The sequence below is a fragment of the Triticum aestivum genome, chromosome 7B (assembly GCF_018294505.1).
Source record: "Triticum aestivum cultivar Chinese Spring chromosome 7B, IWGSC CS RefSeq v2.1, whole genome shotgun sequence".
In the NCBI taxonomy this organism is placed as follows: domain Eukaryota; kingdom Viridiplantae; phylum Streptophyta; class Magnoliopsida; order Poales; family Poaceae; genus Triticum; species Triticum aestivum.
The window spans coordinates 748205049-748224067 of record NC_057813.1 but is presented as its reverse complement, the minus strand read 5'-3'; the positions used below and the strand labels follow the sequence as shown (position 1 = coordinate 748224067).

Here is a 19019-nt window from a genome sequence, read left to right as displayed (position 1 = left end):
CATGTTTTGAAGACTCAGAAGAGTTTTAGTATTTTTTTTCTTTAACGCAAACATTATTTTCAATTTTTGAACATATCGCGAAAACATTTCCGGATTTGGAACATTTTTAAAATTCATTTTTCGGAATATTAATTTTTAAACAATTTTAGCCATTTTTTAGCAAATGGGAATATTTTTAGAATTTTGAAATTTTATTGGCAAAACAAAAAAATCCAAACATTTTTTAGAATGGGAACACATTTATGTAATTCATAAAAGTTTATGATTTTTGAATAAAAATGAAATTGCGAACATTTTTTGAAAATCTCGAATTTTAGAAAAAAAGTAGAAATAGACTTAGAATGGAAAAAGTAAAAAAGAAATAGGAAACAAAAGAGAACGAAATAGAAAAAGAAAAATGGAAACAAAACACCAGGATCAATGGGCCACTGAGCTTTCGGCTCCCTGTGCGTACCTGAAATTATTTACCGCCTTGTGCTGGAAATAGGTTTATCTATTGCTACATGGGCAGGAAAAACTGGGCTGACATTACGGGGCCATAGTGCGCGGCCCATGTACGAAATTCTGCACAAATTGCTTTTCCTTTGCTAATAGACAAACATAGAAAGTTTAGTACCACCTCGGATAGAAAAATAATAATCTTTTGCGGTGAACGGATAAAAAAATCAGAGAAACGCACCTTAAAGCTCTTTTATTGGCACATGGAAGTCAATAAGTTATGGTGTCCTTTATTTTGAACAAGCCGACTTAGCTCGATGTGCCGGATGCGGAGCAGGCCCGGTATGGGAGTGATCGAACTCACGACCTCAAAGACCAGACCATATGTCGCTAGCCACTCAAACAAACGCGCCCTGGTAACCAATGGTCAGCCTGAATATTAAAGAATATAATGCAACGTCGAAGCATTTTTATTTAATTTTTTGAAATTTTCAAAAACTGATAACTATGTACTGCCAAATATACATGGCAACGTGAACATTTTTCAAATTACGGACAATTGTTTTTTTTTGATAATTCCATATATTTTTGGACAAAGCAGGAACAAAAAAATTGAATAGAACATTTCCTGAAATTCTCAAACATTTCTTAAAAACATGAACCTTTTATAAAACTACGAACATTTTATAAGTTGTGAACAATTTTTACGAATAGGAACATGTTTTGAAGACTCAGAAGAGTTTCAGTATTTTTTTTCTTTAACGCAAACATTATTTTCAATTTTTGAACATATTGCGAAAACATTTCCGGATTTGGAACATTTTTAAAATTCATTTTTCTGAATATTAATTTTTAAACAATTTTAGCCATTTTTTAGCAAATGGGAATATTTTTAAAATTTTGAAATTTTATTGGCAAAAGAAAAAGATCCAAACATTTTTTAGAATAGGAACACATTTATATAATTCATAAAAGTTTATGATTTTTGAATAAAAATGAAGTTGTGAACATTTTCTGAAAATCTCGAATTTCAGAAAAAAAGTAGAAAATAGACTTAGAATGGAAAAAATAAAAAAGAAATAGGAAACAAAAAAGAACGAAATAGAAAAAGAAAAATGAAAACAGAACACAAGGATAAATGGGCCGCTGAGTTTGGGCTCCCTGTGCGTACCTGCAACTATTTACCGCCTTGTGCGGTAAATAGGACTATTTATTGCTACATGGGCAGGAAAAACTGGGCTGACATTACGGGGCCATTGTGCGCGGCCCATGTACGAAATTCTGCACAAATTGCTTTTCCTTTGCTAATAGACGAACATAGAAAGTTTAGTACCACCTCGGATAGAAAAATAATAATCTTTTGGCAGTGAATGGATAAAAAAATCGGAGAAACGCACCTTAAAGCTCTTTTATTGGCACATGGAAGTCAATAAGTTATGGTGTCCTTTATTTTCAAGTAGCCGACTTAGCTCGATGTGCTGGATGCGGAGCAGGCCCGGTATGAGAGTGATCGAACTCACGACCTCAAAGACCAGACCATATGTCGCTAGCCACTCAAACAAACGCGCCCTGGTAATCAATGGTCAGCCTGAATATTAAAGAATATAATGCAACGTCGAAGCATTTTTATTTAGTTTTTTGAAATTTTCAAAAACTGATAACTATGTACAGCCAAATATACATGGCAACGTGAACATTTTTCAAATTACGGACAATTGTTTTTTTTTGAAAATTCCATACATTTTTGGACAAAGCAGGAACACAAAATTTGAATTGAACATTTCCTGAAATTCACAACATTTCTTAAAAACATGAACCTTTTATAAAACTACGAACATTTTATAAGTTGTGAACAATTTTTAAAAATAGGAACATGTTTTGAAGACTCAGAAGAGTTTCAGTATTTTTTTTTCTTTCACGCAAACATTATTTTGAATTTTTGAACATATCGAGAAAACATTTCCGGATTTGGAACATTTTTAAAATTCATTTTTCTGAATATTAATTTTTAAACAATTTTAGAATTTTTTTAGCAAATGGGAATATTTTTAGAATTTTGAAATTTTATTGGCAAAACAAATAAATCCAAACATTTTTTAGAATAGGAACACATTTATGTAATTCATAAAAGTTTATGATTTTTGAATAAAAATGAAATTGCGAACATTTTTTGAAAATCTCGAATTTCAGAAAAAAAGTAGAAATAGACTTAGAATGGAAAAAGTAAAAAAGAAATAGGAAACAAAAGAGAACGAAATAGAAAAAGAAAAATGGAAACAAAACACCAGGATCAATGGGCCACTGAGCTTTCGGCTCCCTGTGCGTACCTGAAATTATTTACCGCCTTGTGCTGGAAATAGGTTTATCTATTGCTACATGGGCAGGAAAAACTGGGCTGACATTACGGGGCCATAGTGCGTGGCCCATGTACGAAATTCTGCACAAATTGCTTTTCCTTTGCTAATAGACAAACATAGAAAGTTTAGTACCACCTCGGATAGAAAAATAATAATCTTTTGCGGTGAACGGATAAAAAAATCAGAGAAACGCACCTTAAAGCTCTTTTATTGGCACATGGAAGTCAATAAGTTATGGTGTCCTTTATTTTGAACAAGCCGACTTAGCTCGATGTGCCGGATGCAGAGCAGGCCCGGTATGGGAGTGATCGAACTCACGACCTGAAAGACCAGACCATATGTCGCTAGCCACTCAAACAAACACGCCCTGCTAACCAATGGTCAGCCTGAATATTAAAGAATATAATGCAACGTCGAAGCATTTTTATTTAATTTTCTGAAATTTTCAAAAACTGATAACTATGTACTGCCAAATATACCTGGCAACGTGAACATTTTTAAAATTACGGACAATTGTTTTTTTTGAGAATTCCATATATTTTTGGACAAAGCAGGAACAAAAAATTTGAATTGAACATTTCCTGAAATTCACAAACATTTCTTAAAAACATGAACCTTTTATAAAACTAAGAACATTTTATAAGTTGTGAACAATTTTTAAAAAGAGGAACATGTTTTGAAGACTCAGAAGAGTTTTAGTATTTTTTTTTTCTTTAACGCAAACATTATTTTCAATTTTTGAACATATCGCGAAAACATTTCCGGGTTTGGAACATTTTTAAAATTCATTTTTCTGAATATTAATTTTTAAACAATTTTAGCCATTTTTTAGCAAATGGGAATATTTTTAAAATTTTGAAATTTTATTGGCAAAACAAAAAAATCCAAACATTTTTTAGAATAGGAACACATTTATATAATTCATAAAAGTTTATGATTTTTGAATAAAAATGAAATTGCGAACATTTTTTGAAAATCTCGAATTTCAGAAAAAAAAGTAGAAAATAGACTTAGAATGGAAAAAATAAAAAAGAAATAGGAAACAAAAGAGAACGAAATAGAAAAAGAAAAATGGAAACAGAACACAAGGATAAATGGGCCGCTGAGCTTTGGGCTCCCTGTGCGTACCTGAAACTATTTACCGCCTTATGCGGGAAATAGGACTATTTATTGCTACATGGGCAGGAAAAACTGGGCTGACATTACGGGGCCATAGTGCGCGGCCCATGTACGAAATTCTGCACAAATTGCTTTTCCTTTGCTAATAGACGAACATAGAAATTTTAGTACCACCTCGGATAGAAAAATAATAATCTTTTGGCGGTGAATGGATAAAAAAATCGGAGAAACGCACCTTAAAGCTCTTTTATTGGCACATGGAAGTCAATAAGTTATGGTGTCCTTTATTTTGAACAAGCCGACTTAGCTCGATGTGCCAGATGCGGAGCAGGCCCGGTATGGGAGTGATCGAACTCACGACCTGAAAGACCAGACCATATGTCGCTAGCCACTCAAACAAACACGCCTTGCTAACCAATGGTCAGCCTGAATATTAAAGAATATAATGCAACATCGAAGCATTTTTATTTAATTTTTTGAAATTTTCAAAAACTGATAACTATGTACTGCCAAAAATACATGGCAACGTGAACATTTTTCAAATTACGGACAATTGTTTTTTTTTGAGAATTCCATATATTTTTGGACAAAGCAGGAACAAAAAATTTGAATTGAACATTTCCTGAAATTCACAAACATTTCTTAAAAACATGAACCTTTTATAAAACTAAGAACATTTTATAAGTTGTGAACAATTTTTAAAAATAGGAACATGTTTTGAAGACTCAGAAGAGTTTCAGTAATTTTTTTCTTTAACGCAAACATTATTTTCAATTTTTGAACATATCGCGAAAACATTTCCGGATTTGGAACATTTTTAAAATTCAGTTTTCTGAATATTAATTTTTAAACAATTTTAGCCATTTTTTAGCAAATGGGAATATTTTTAAAATTTTGAAATTTTATTGGCAAAACAAAAAAATCCAAACATTTTTTAGAATAGGAACACATTTATATAATTCATAAAAGTTTATGATTTTTGAATAAAAATGAAATTGCGAACATTTTTTGAAAATCTCGAATTTCAGAAAGAAAGTAGAAAATAGACTTAGAATGGAAAAAATAAAAAAGAAATAGGAAACAAAAGAGAACGAAATAGAAAAAGAAAAATGGAAACAGAACACAAGGATAAATGGGCCGCTGAGCTTTGGGCTCCCTGTGCGTACCTGAAACTATTTACTGCCTTGTGCGGGAAATAGGACTATTTATTGCTACATGGGCAGGAAAAACTGGGCTGACATTACGGGGCCATAGTGCGCGGGCCATGTACAAAATTCTGCATAAATTGCTTTTCCTTTGCTAATAGACGAACATAGAAAGTTTAGTACCACCTCGGATAGAAAAATAATAATCTTTTGGCGGTGAACGGATGAAAAAATCGGAGAAACGCACCTTAAAGCTTTTTTATTGGCACATGGAAGTCAATAAGTTATGGTGTCCTTTATTTTGAACAAGCCGACTTAGCTCGATGTGCCGGATGCGGAGCAGGCCCGGTATGGGAGTGATCGAACTCACGACCTCAAAGACCAGACCATATGTCGCTAGCCACTCAAACAAACGCGCCCTGGTAACCAATGGTCAGCGTGAATATTAAAGAATATAATGCAACGCCGAAGCATTTTTATTTAGTTTTTTGAAATTTTCAAAAACTGATAACTATGTACTGCCAAATATACATGGCAACGTGAACATTTTTCAAATTATGGAAAATTGTTTTTTTTGAAAATTCAATACATTTTTGGACAAAGCAGGAACAAAAAAATTTGAATTGAACATTTCCTGAAATACACAAACATTTCTTAAAAACATGAACCTTTTATAAAACTACGAACATTTTATAAGTTGTGAACAATTTTTAAAAATAAGAACAGGTTTTGAAGATTCAGAAGAGTTTCAGTATTTTTTTTCTTTAACGCAAACATTATTTGCAATTTTTGAACATATTGCGAAAACATTTCTGGATTTGGAACATTTTTAAAATTCGTTTTTCAGAATATTAATTTTTAAACAATTTTAGTCATTTTTTAACAAATGGAAATATTTTTAAATTTTTGTAATTTTGTTGGCAAAAATAAAATCCAAACATTTTTTAGAATAGGAACAAATTTATGTAATTCATAAAAGTTTATGATTTTTGAATAAAAATGAAATTGCGAACATTTTTTGAAAATCTCGAATTTCGGAAAAAAGTAGAAAATCACTTAGAATGGAAAAAATAAAAAAGAAATAAGAAACAAAAGAGAACGAAATAGAAAAAGAAAAATGGAAACAGAACACAAGGATAAATGGGCCTCTGAGCTTCGGCCTCCTTGTGCGTACCTGAAACTATTTACCGCCTTGTGCGGGAAATAGGACTATTTATTGCTACATGGGCAGGAAAAACTGGGCTGACATTATGGGGCCATAGTGCGCGGCCCATGTACGAAATTCTGCACAAATTGCTTTTCCTTTGCTAATAGACGAACATAGAAAGTTTAGGACCACCTCGGATAGAAAAGTCATAATCTTTTGGTGGTGAACGGATGAAAAAATCGGAGAAACGCACCTTAAAGCTCTTTTATTGGCACATGGAAGTCAATAAGTTATGGTGTCCTTTATTTTGAACAAGCCGATTTAGCTCGATGTGCCGGATGCGGAGCAGGCCCGATATGGGAGTGATCGAACTCACGACCTCAAAGACCAGACCATATGTTGCTAGCCACTCAAACAAAAGCGCCCTGGTAATCAATGGTCAGCGTGAATATTTAAGAATATAATGCAATGTCGAAGCATTTTTATTTAATTTTTTGAAATTTTCAAAAACAGATAACTATGTACTGCCAAATATACATGGCAACGTGAACATTTTTCAAATTACAAACAATTGTTTATTTTTTTGAAAATTCCATACATTTTTGGAAAAAGCAGGAACAACAAATTTGAATTGAACATTTCCTGAAATTCACAAACATTTCTTAAAAACATGAACCTTTTATAAAACTACGAACATTTTATAAGTTGTGAACAATTTTTAAAAATAGGAACATGTTTTGAAGATTCAGAAGAGTTTCAGTATTTTTTTTTCTTTAATGCAAACATTATTTTCAATTTTTGAACATATCGCGAAAACAAAAATATTTTCCGGATTTGGAACATTTTTAAAATTCATTTTTCTGAATATTAACTTTTTAGAGAAATTTAGTCATTTTTTAACAAATGGGAATATTTTTAAAATTTTGAAATTTTATTGGCACAACAAAAAAATCCAAACATTTTTTAGAATAGGAACACATTTATGTAATTCATAAAAGTTTATGATTTTTGAATAAAAATGAAATTGCGAACATTTTTTGAAAATCTTGAATTGCAGAAAAAAAAGTAGAAAATAGACTTAGAATGGAAAAATAAAAAATAAATAGGAAACAAAATAGAACGAAATAGAAAAAGAAAAATGGAAACAGAACACAAGCATAAATGGGCCGCTGAGTTTTGGGCTCCCTGTGCGTTCCTGAAAGTATTTACCGCCTTGTGCGGGAAATATGACTTTTTGTTGCTACATGGGCAGGAAAAACTGGGTTGACTTTACGGGGCCATAGTGCGCGCGGCCCATGTACGAAATTCTACACAAATTGCTTTTCCTTTGCTAATAGACGAACATAGAAAGTTTAGTATCACCTCGGATAGAAAAATAATAATCTTTTGGCGGTGAACGGATGAAAAAAATCGGAGAAACGCACCTTGCTTTATTAGTAGGTATAGATATAGATATAGATTTAGAATGGAAAGAAAAGCCAACTACCTCATCAAGTCCCGACCGCGCCTTGGTTACTTCCATAAAACCATAATCGTGGTCAAATGCATAAATATATTCCTGAAAGAGAAGTGGGTAGACAAAGTATTTTTGACGAGATTTATGTTTTTCTGAATACCCTTCGAATTTTTCCATTTGTATTTCTACTTGATCAGAGAGAAGAAATCAAGGCAAGCTAAGTGAACATGTGAACAGATGAATTTCATTGATTTTCAATGCTACTATTGATGGCGAAAGAAAAATGTCAGTAAGCAGAGATAGTACATGTAGTATTGAAGAGAAACATAAATAATCTAAATTCCTATAGTCAATCGACATTTTGGTCCTTCACAAATGCAGAAAAAAAATATCCTATCATGTCCCACAGCCTATAGTTGTCAGAAAACCCGACTCGGAAAACACACTCCTATATTACTATATATAAACGGGAACAACAAGTAAATAGTTATAATCCATAGTGGATGAATACAAAACCGATAGGAGTACATGTATTGCAAGGTGCATCAGCACTTTAAAATAATCATCTTGCGTGTATTTTTTACCTGAGAGCTTCTGTGGTTTCTCAGAAAGGCAACTAACATCCATTACTCAGACATTATTGCAGCGTCTTCCATTCTAGTAGGACTCACTGAAGATCATACACTGGAAGAGAGAATCAAAGGGATAAATTAAGGGCGAGGTTGAAATATCAACATCAAATGATCACTGACAGTATGTTACTAACTGGAAAAAAGAGCACCGAGAAAAAAATGCGATCAGTTAGCTACTCATTAGAGAACTGCCATGTTCTATGTATGTCCTTAAACCTACACAATGGATGATGAGAGAGAACTGATGTTCAACCGTTACATTAACACGTGCAAATCAGGAAGGACTGGCAGAATTTTTCAGGAAGAAATGAAATCCCTTGTAGCGTAACTGAAACCATCTCCACAATGGAAGGGGACGCCCTTCATAACTCCATGAATGGTCCGGAAGCCACAGCTGATTCAACATCGTCAACTCAGTGGATCCGCATGGGAATAGCAGCGACGCGTCCTGTACCATGTGCCAGAGCTGCAGCTCGAGGCCACCGGGGCAGGACTGTGCGGCTGTCTGGGAGACGCCGTCAATCCTGGGGTTGCTGCAGGTGGCCGGCGGCTGTGAAGGGGCTGGATCCGTGAGACAACATCGAGGTGCTCGTGAGAGGGGATGAGGGGAAGAGACATGCCTAGTTGAGACAGCGGGAACCACTGGGTCTCTTTCCCGTCATGGATTTGGTCGCCATCATGCCATATAGACTGGATCCGGCCGCCGCGCCGTGGTTGGAGTAGCTAGCTGGAGGCGGGTGGAGCAGCCTGCCCGGAAGGACGTGCGGCATTTGCTTGCGGCACCAGTTTGGTTGCGCACATGGGAGATGGAGGGACGGCGCGAGGTAGGACGGGGGACGTCGCGGCCGTGGGGACAGGGGCGCCGGGAGGTGGCCGAGATGACGGGCATGGGCGTAGCCGGGAGGTGGGCAAGGAAGACGGGCGTGGATTGGGGGACTCGATCGGAGGGAAGCATTTTATAGGAGCAAAACAGCGGTGAAGCGGCGAGAGGAGATTGGACGGGATCCTTCGAGAGAACAAACGAAATATCACTAGAGGAGGAGAAACGCTGAACAAAGAGCACAACCGCTTGACTCTAGGCCAGATAAAGCAAAATGAAACTGAGAAAGCGGTCAGCAGGAAAATCGCCGAGCGCACCCAGAAACGTACCCCACCATGTCCCCCACTAATTGACGTGGTGGCTGCCCATTGGACCGATTTTCACTGATAGAAAAAAGTCAAAAAACCCAGGTAAATCAAACTTGGCTAGGTTTAGTATATTTAGAATGGAAAGAAAAGCCAACTACCTCATCAAGTCCCGACCGCGCCTTGGTTACTTCCATCGCCACAGCTCCGAGCGCGACCCGGGCTGCTGTGCCCCCAGCGCAGCCTCGACCCCCCGGTGCCTCGTTGACCGCCTACCATCGGGCTGGCCACCTCCACCTCTGTTGGCTCGCCCCAACGGCCTAGCTCCGCGTACAGCTTCAAGTCAGCCGTCGTCTTGGTCGCCGAGCGCCCCGGCTTATGCTCCAAGCCGCCGACGCCCATAGCTCTGGCCACCTGCTGCCTCAAGCTGCCTCGGCCTCGTGCTCGAGCCGCCGGACTCCTCCGTTACATAATCTTGCATCGGCTCCGGCTGCTGCCGCTTTCAATGGCCGCAGTTTTTCTTTGTTGGAGTCATCATCACCGCTTCTCCTCCTCTGCGGTGCTGAACTGCCCTGACGTGAGCGGTGCAGAACTGCCCTGACGCGAGCGGTGCGACGCTTCTACCACCGCGGGCAGTTTCCGCTTCGTCTTGTCACCGCATCCCGAGCCGGTTTGCCGCGGCACCTCTTCTCGCCGGGGGTCTCCTTGATGCCCGTGGCCTAGCCGCGAGCTCCACTCTACTATGCTCTATGCACGCGTACGTACAGCCGTACGGCTCGCCTCTGTTTCACTAGGGCCCTCTAATCCCTCGCACTGAGCCGCCGCTGGCGACACGCGCTGAGCCGCCACTACCGACACGCGCTGAGCCGCCGCTGCCGCGACCCGCGTGACTCCACCTCGCCGAGGGCCTTCTCAACCACTGCCACCTCGCGCCGTGTTGAGAGCCGCCTTGCCGCAGGCATCCCCGACCCTGTGCTCTGCCTATTTCCTCAAACCGCTGCGGCCGGGTGCCTCAAGGAAGAAAAAATCCCACGACCCGGAAAACTGGCTACGACTTTAGTGGTGGAGGGTCAACCAAGTCTGCGACAACCCGCGCGGCCACGTTCTGAGACGCCGACCACCACTACCAAGCCGCCTCGGCCCCGTGCTGCTTCCAAGCTGTTGCCGACCTCGAAGCCACGTTCCCGCGACTCCTTAAGCCGCCTCCAGCCGCCTGTTTCTGTTGACTGGTCAAGGGTGCAGGCCCAACGATGGGAGTTAATTGCAAGACAGTACCACACTTCGGCACGTCGTAATGAATCAATACCATTAGTCGTTTTTTCGCCATGCAGTACCAACTCTAAGCCTAAGTGTTACAAAACGGTCTAAGCCACGTATAAACGCGTATTGACGGTGTATCTGACTGCTGGGACCCGTGTGTAAGGGGCTGACGTGGCATGCTCTTTTACAAAAACAGCCATTACTTCTTATTTAATCAACATCGTGCCAAATAAAGAACACGTGAGGGAGAGATCAAACACATAGCTATTGGTACATACCCTCAGCCCCGAGGGTGAACTACTCCTTCCTCGTCATGGAGAGCATCGGGATGATGAAGATGGCCACCGGTGATGATTCCCCCCTCCGGCAGGGTGCTGGAACAGGGCCCCGATTGGTTTTTTGTGGCTACAGAGGCTTGCAGCGGCGGAACTCCCGATCTAGGTTCTGTTCTGGAAGTTTGGGGATATATAAGAGGTGTCGGCGCCGGGAACAAGTCAGGGGGGGTCCATGAGGCAGCCATGAGGTAGGGGGCGCGCCCTGGGGGGTAGGGCGTGCCCTCCACCCGCGTGGTGGCCTCGGGACTCTTTTGGTCCATCTCCGATGCTTCGTGGGCTTCTTCTTGCCCAAATATAATCTCCGTAAATTTTCAGGTCAATTGGACTCCGTTGATATTCCTTTTCTATAAAAATAAAAAATAAGAAAAAAACAGAAACTGGCACCAGGCTCTAGGTTAATAGGTTAGTCCCAAAAATCATATAAAATAGCATATAAAACATCCAAGATGGATAATATAATAGCATGGAACAATCAAGAATTATAGATACGTTGGAGACGTATCAGTGATTTATCAAGTTTGCTACTTTAACCTTCAACAAGGACCGGCCGCAGTCAAATTCGATCCAACTAAAGTAGGAGAAACAGACACCCACCAACCACCTTTATGCAATGCATGTGTGTCGGTGGAATCGGTCTCATGAACGTGGTCATGTAAGGTTGGTCCGGGCCGCTTCATCCAACAATACCGCCGAATCAAAATAAGACATTGGTGGTAAGCAGTATGACAATCACCGCCCACAACTCTTTGTGTTCTACTCGTGCATATCATCTATGCATAGACCTGACTCGGATGCCACAGTTGGGGAACATAGCATGCAATTTCAAAAAAATTCCTACGCTCATGCAAGATCTATCTAGGAGATGCATAGCACCGAAAGAGGTAGTGTCGGGGATATACCCCACGGTATGATCGGGCCGGAAGTATGACCCGGCTGGACTTGGTGACTTACTAGTGACCTGCCCTGACTTGGCGACTCACTAAGTGACCCGCCCAGATCTCTCCACTCACTGATGACCCGGCCGGGCCTGGTGACTCATTGATGACCCGACAGGCAGGTCAGAGGAGCGACAACACCCGGTGGCCCAGATGGCGGCTCATGTTATGGTAGGCCGGCCCACGGTATGATCGGGCCGGAAGTATGACCCGGCTGGACTTGGCGACTTACTAGTGACCTGCCCTAACTTGGCGACTCACTAAGTGACCCGCCCAGATCTCTCCACTCACTGATGACCCGGCCGGGCCTGGTGACTCATTGATGACCTGACAGGCAGGTCAGAGGAGCGACAAGACCCGGTGGCCCAGATGGCGGCTCATGTTATGGTAGGCCGGCTTAAAAAGAAAGGCATAAGGAGTTTTTTCCCCTTACAAAGGAAGCAAGACTATGATTCCACTTGTAATAGATTAGTCCTAGTTCCACATGTAACCCTCCCCTCCAACTTATATAAGGAGGGACAGGGCACCCCAAGAGGGACAATTTTTCACAAGTTGAGACAGACAAGTCAATAGCTCTCGAGATAGAGGTAGCAAAAGAGCACCCTTGTAATCATGAGCATCACCATGATCAATATCAATGAAGCAGGATGTAGGCTTTTACCTCCGGCCGAATCTGAGTAAAACCTCGCGTCTCCCGGTTCCGACCAACCCCTCTCAAGCTACTACCTAGTTGCGTTGACCTCACGACTGAGTCCTCACACTAGGACATCTGCTGTGACAAATCCATGACAGTTGGCGCCCACCATGGGGCCTGCGCACGGTGGTGTTGAGTTCTTGGAGGGATCTCTCTCAGGGATCGAGAATCTCGCGATCAGTTGGACAAAGAAGAGTTCAAGAGATTAGGGTTACATCAGGTGCGTCGCTGCAAAATTGGTGAGTTGACAAGATCGACACGCGATCCAATCGAAACCTAGATCGATTTTTTAAGCAGTTGCACGTCGGCGAAACCGACTGGATTTCCATCGAGGAACGCCATGAGCCGGCCGAACAGCGTCCGCGTGTTGTTTAGTTAAAAGATCATGAAGAGGTTATTTTCGTACGGCCCGGGGACCTAACGTCGCCATCGTTCCTTGCCTGGCGTTTTCTGCAGAATCAACGGAGACTCGCCGAAATAGATGTGTCCATCTCTGAAGATAGACCAAAATCAAATCCAAAGAGTTGTTTCCAATCTGAATTGGCAGACACGGCGGTTCATAGTTTAAGCAAAAATTCAAAAAGGGGCCACTTTCCTCCCCTGAAGCAGAGAGTCAACCGGATCTTGGAAAATACTAGCATAGCCCGCACGGCGACATGTCGTGCCTGTTGATACGTTTTGCGAAAAACAATATTGAACTTTATATATAATTATTTGATTAGTTATTCAGTTTTTGCTTGATCATTTTATTTTATTTTCATGTTATGGTGTATGTATAAAATCATATTGATACGGATCCTGGAATCTTTATTGAATGAAAATAGTTGACAAAGGGCAGATTCTTCGGTAGATCATAGCATCCTTGTTCAACTGCTCGCTGGATGTGTGCCCATGATGAAATCGGTACTTTATGTTGAAATTGCATACGTGGTAAAAGGAAGACTCGTGTACATGTTGAATTCAGTTTGCAGTCATATCCATGGAAAGAGACAACCAGTACCAACAGAACTTAACTTCCACTGTCTTTCACACAATGAAACCAACTGTTGCTCCTTAAATATGTGAAGCATCAAGCTAGTCATGCATCTCCACTATTCTTCAGCGAGAAGACAACAGAAAATAAACCTATCCTGGATGGTGATATATATCCTGAGAAAGTAGGTTTTTCCAAACAAGTAGGCATGTCTCAAAAAATATGGCAAGACCAACTTCCAAATACTCTGGTACTTTTTTTTTCAAACTCACCCAACCTGTGGCACTTCACTGCAAAGTCCATTGGCATGAGTTGCAATTAAAAGCATATTTCCCTCATTTTCTTGAAAATGTGACTGATTTTACTGGGCATGGAGAAGGGATGTGCAAATAACACAAGGCTGGATAATACAATAGCATCATGGTAATCTGAAGAAATAAACTGGGGATTAACAGAAGTAGCATCCTTCTCCTCCATCCATAACTTTTTGTAAGACGTTTTAGAGTCCATGACAATGTCAAAAAACATCGTATATTACGTTATAGAGGAAGTACTATCGATGTTAAGCAAGAAAGTCTGCCATGTGGCCTTGAAACGTAAACATAAATCAGAGAAAGGCCATACAGTCCAAGTACTGTTACATACAAAAATCAACATGAGCTACAATATAAAGAATATTTCCTTCAGTTTCAAGGAAGTGTCACTAAGTGTATATATGCAGTATAGTAAAAAGACCTAATTAATATGCAATTCCCATACAGCAGAGTTGCATTGTATCAATATCCAGAAGTGTCAACCAACTTTCAAGGAACATTTTTGTTCACAGTAAAGTTGCATTGTATCAATAACCAGGCTCTCACCCACTAGTACAAATCAGATTCGTTGTCATATTGCTTGAACACCTGTTATTCTTGAACAATAAGGAAATTTTAGCTAAGCAGCATTTGTGAAGATGTATAAATTGGATAACACCATCACCTAACTTTGGCTAGCTTATTAGATAACCATGTATGGAACTATAAAAACATGAATCATGCAAAATAAAGCTCGTACTTCTACAGGCTACAATGTACTACCACCAAAACAAAGGGATGTGAAGTATCACGAAGAAAATCAATGTGCACTACATTTTTTATGGTTTCAACTTTAAAGGCATATCAACTGGTATGAGGGATAATTAGCATCACAAAGTCCAAACCACGCAGGATACCTCGAGTTAACGTTCAACAATCACTGTAAGCAACATTGCAGTGTGCCAATTGTCAACACTTGGCAATTTGGTTTTTGCCAAATCAGAACTAATTGGACATAAGAAAAGGTCCACGATATAACTTAAAAAATCTAATTCAAACAGCGATTATCAGAAAAAATAGTAACCAAAGAAAGAGGCAAGAATGACAATACATCAGAATGACAGAAATTAATACTCCAAAAAAAGTACTCCCTCTGTAAAGAAAAGTAGGACGTTAGTCTCACATTTATCTACAGAGGTAGTACAACACTAACAAGGAAGGGTAATGATTATGAAAATATAAAATTTGAATGAGCAACTGCTCCACATTACTTGATTACTTCAGCGAATCCTGAAATAAAATGGCACCTTGAAAGCAAGAAAAACTAATTATTTAGAGCTTCTACAACACCTAAATATGGTTTTCCAGCGGACGGATAGACATACACCTGTTTCGCTTACACATCAGACCCTTTAGAATTTTGCATTGCTCTCATTAACAAACTTAAGACTTGAAGTTTCCAACCTACAAACCAAACATGATACGATCTGTAAGAAATCCATTTACTTAATTGAATAAAAATTTAATTAGCAGATTTACAAATTGAACTTAAGAGTTTGATAGCATAAAGATTTGCTACAGACATGCTTGTGTATGTTAGGATCCAACAAAAACCAAAGGGAACACATCACATCACTGTCCAGAAAATCTAAGAAGCTAACAAATTAACAGCATACCATCAACAGTGGAGTGCTTCTCCTCAATGGCATATTCAAATTTAGTGTTACCATTGTCATATTCAAGTTTAGTGTTACCATTGTGGTTGCATCTGATTATCATGTTACCATGTCGACAACAGGTATCACACACAACCGCTCAGTATATTCAGTTGGTTAGTGAACTCTTTATCAGTGGGATAGTATTAAAATGCCCATTTATTTATCTGCTATAGTCATACCTATGTCAAACAGTCCATTCTACCCTTCTATCGTTTCTCAACTATGCTAAATAAAACGACCAAGCTATATAGCAGTACATCCTAACCACAAAAAAGAACTTGCTAATTATTGCGACATGTCATAATACCTCAAGGTGTTATAGTGTTGAAGTTCTGTATAAGACACCTTGTTCTAATAGGAATATGGGATTGAGGTGGCACACACAGTAATAGTCGCAGAACTAACTGCCTGAAGAGCAGTTATAGTTATACTAAGTAGCCTTCTTGTAGATAATGAAGGAATTAGGAGAACACTTACAGTTAAAACTCCTCCTAACCTTGTGTCATCGCACTCAAGTAAACCTCACCGTGAAAGACATAAAGCAACCTCTCTCTACACACACACACACACACACACACACACAGAGAGAGAGAGAGAGAGAGAGAGAGAGAGAGAGAGAGAGAGAGGCCCACGGCTTGTAGCAGCACATGGTTTGGCATGGGGACAACGATCTGCTGTTGTTCATATCAAGCAAGGCAAGTAAGAATAAAAAGGGATGTTTACCTAATGCACAGATGCTCGTACAAATGCAAGATAGCACTGTTGAGTTTTTGAACATATTGGTGTCCATCGGCCATCGTCATGGTGTTGTATGGTGTCAGTATGGCAAGTCATTTTCTCCTGCAGCCTGGTCTGCACTATGCCAGAAATTATAGGGCAAGATCAACTGCATTTGCCAGAATTTATAGTGCAAGATAGACTAAAATTTCAGCTATCAGTCTGAACCATGCTAGAATTTATACAGCAAGATCGACTAAATTTCATCTATCAAGTTATTAGCTTAACATCCAATTACACATTATGACAACATGCAGCATGCTCACTATATGATATCAACATCCCAAAACTAAAACTTTGTTGCCCTCCTTTTCTCCAAGGTCTCAAAATATGGGTTTAAGATGGTAACAACCAACCATACATCGGTCAATAAAATGAGCAATAACAAAGCCATACCGTACTAAACCATAATAATTAAACGTTTCACAAGTAGTGAACTAAATTCTTGTTATTACAACTAACAACTATTTCCACAGGTTCAGAACCATTTAATCCATAATCGTGGTCAAATGCATAAATATATTCCTGAAAGAGAAGTGGGTAGACAAAGTATTGTTGACGAGATTTATGTTTTTCTGAATACCCTTCGAATTTTTCCATTTGTATTTCTACTTGATCAGAGAGAAGAAATCAAGGCAAGCTAACTGAACATGTGAACAGATGAATTTCATCGATTTTCAATGCTACTATTGATGGCGAAAGAAAAATGTCAGTAAGCAGAGATAGTACATGTAGTATTGAAGAGAACATAAATAATCTAAATTCCTATAGTCAATCGACATTTTGGTCCTTCACAAATGCAGAAAAAAATATCCTATCATGTCCCACAGTCTATAGTTGTCAGAAAACCCGACTCGGAAAACACACTCCTATATTACTATATATAAACGGGAACAACAAGTAAATAGTTATAATCCGTAGTGGATGAATACAAAACCGATAGGAGTACATGTATTGCAAGGTGCATCAGCACTTTAAAATAATCATCTTGCGTGTATTTTTTACCTGAGAGCTTCTGTGGTTTCTCAGAAAGGCAACTAACATCCATTACTCACACATTATTGCAGCGTCTTCCATTCTAGTAGGACTCACTGAAGATCATACACTGGAAGAGAGAATCAAAGGGATAAATTAAGGGCGAGGTTGAAATATCAACATCAAATGATCACTGACAGTATGTTACTAACTGGAAAAAAGAGCACCGAGAAAAAAATGCGATCAGTTAGCTACTCATTAGAGAACTGCCATGTCCTATGTATGTCCTTAAACCTACACAATGGATGATGAGAGAGAACTTATCTTCAACCGTTACATTAACACGTGCAAATCAGGAAGGACTGGCAGAATTTTTCAGGAAGAAATGAAATCCCTTGTAGCGTAACTGAAACCATCTCCACGATGGAAGGGGACGCCCTTCATAACTCCATGAATGGTCCGGAAGCCACAGCTGATTCAACATCGTCAACTCAGTGGATCCGCATGGGAATAGCAGCGACGCGTCCTGTACCATGTGCCAGAGCTGCAGCTCGAGGCCACTGGAGCAGGACTGTGCGGCAGTCTGCGAGACGCCGTCAATCCTGGGATTGCTGCAGGTGGCCGGCGGCTGTGAAGGGGCTGGATCCGTGAGACAACATCGAGGTGCTCGTGAGAGGGGATGAGGGGAAGAGACATGCCTAGTTGAGACGGCGGGAACCACTGGGTCTCTTTCCCGTCATCGATTTGGTCGCCATCATGCCATATAGATTGGATCCGGCCGCCGCGCCGTGGTTGGAGTAGCTAGCTGGAGGCGGGTGGAGCAGCCGGCCCGGAAGGACGTGGGGCAGATGCGTGCGGCACCAGTTTGGTTGCGCACATGGGAGATGGAGGGACGGCGCGAGGTAGGACGGGGGACGTCGCGGCCGTGGGGACAGGGGCGCCGGGAGGTGGCCGAGATGACGGGCATGGGCGTAGCCGGGAGGTGGGCAAGGAAGACGGGCGTGGATTGGGGGACTCGATCGGAGGGAAGCATTTTATAGGAGCAAAACAGCGGTGAAGCGGCGAGAGGAGATTGGACGGGATCCTTTGAGAGAACAAACGAAATATCACTAGAGGAGGAGAAACGCTGAACAAAGAGCACAACCGCTTGACTCTAGGCCAGATAAAGCAAAACGAAACTGAGAAAGCGGTCAGCAGGAAAATCGCCGAGCGCACCCAGAAACATACCCCACCATGTCCCCCACTAATTGACGTGGTGGCTGCCCATTGGACCGATTTTCACTAATAGAAAAAAGTCAAAAAACCCAGGTAAATCAAACCTGGCTAGGTTTAGTATATTTAGAATGGAAAGAAAAGCCAACTACCTCATCAAGTCCCGACCGCGCCTTGGTTACTTCCATCGCCACAGCTCCGAGCGCGACCCGGGCTGCTGTGCCCCCAGCGCAGCCTCGACCCCCCGGTGCCTCGTTGACCGCCTACCATCGGGCTGGCCACCTCCACCTCTGCTGGCTCGCCCCAACGGCCTAGCTCCGCATACAGCTTCAAGTCAGCCGTCGTCTTGGTCGCCGAGCGCCCTGGCTTATGCTCCAAGCCGCCGACGCCCATAGCTCTGGCCACCTGCTACCTCAAGCTGCCTCGGC

At 40.6% G+C, this 19019-nt stretch overlaps 1 long non-coding RNA gene across 1 annotated transcript; it reads right to left on the bottom strand.

The window, feature by feature from the left end:
- Window positions 1-15289: 15289 nt before the first annotated feature.
- LOC123162806 (uncharacterized) lies at window positions 15290-18370 on the bottom strand. The gene is made up of 3 exons (XR_006481480.1): window positions 17410-18370; window positions 16351-16479; window positions 15290-15373 (listed from the first exon to the last, which is right to left on the bottom strand). It is a non-coding gene; the product is annotated as an uncharacterized lncRNA (long non-coding RNA).
- Window positions 18371-19019: the final 649 nt, after the last annotated feature.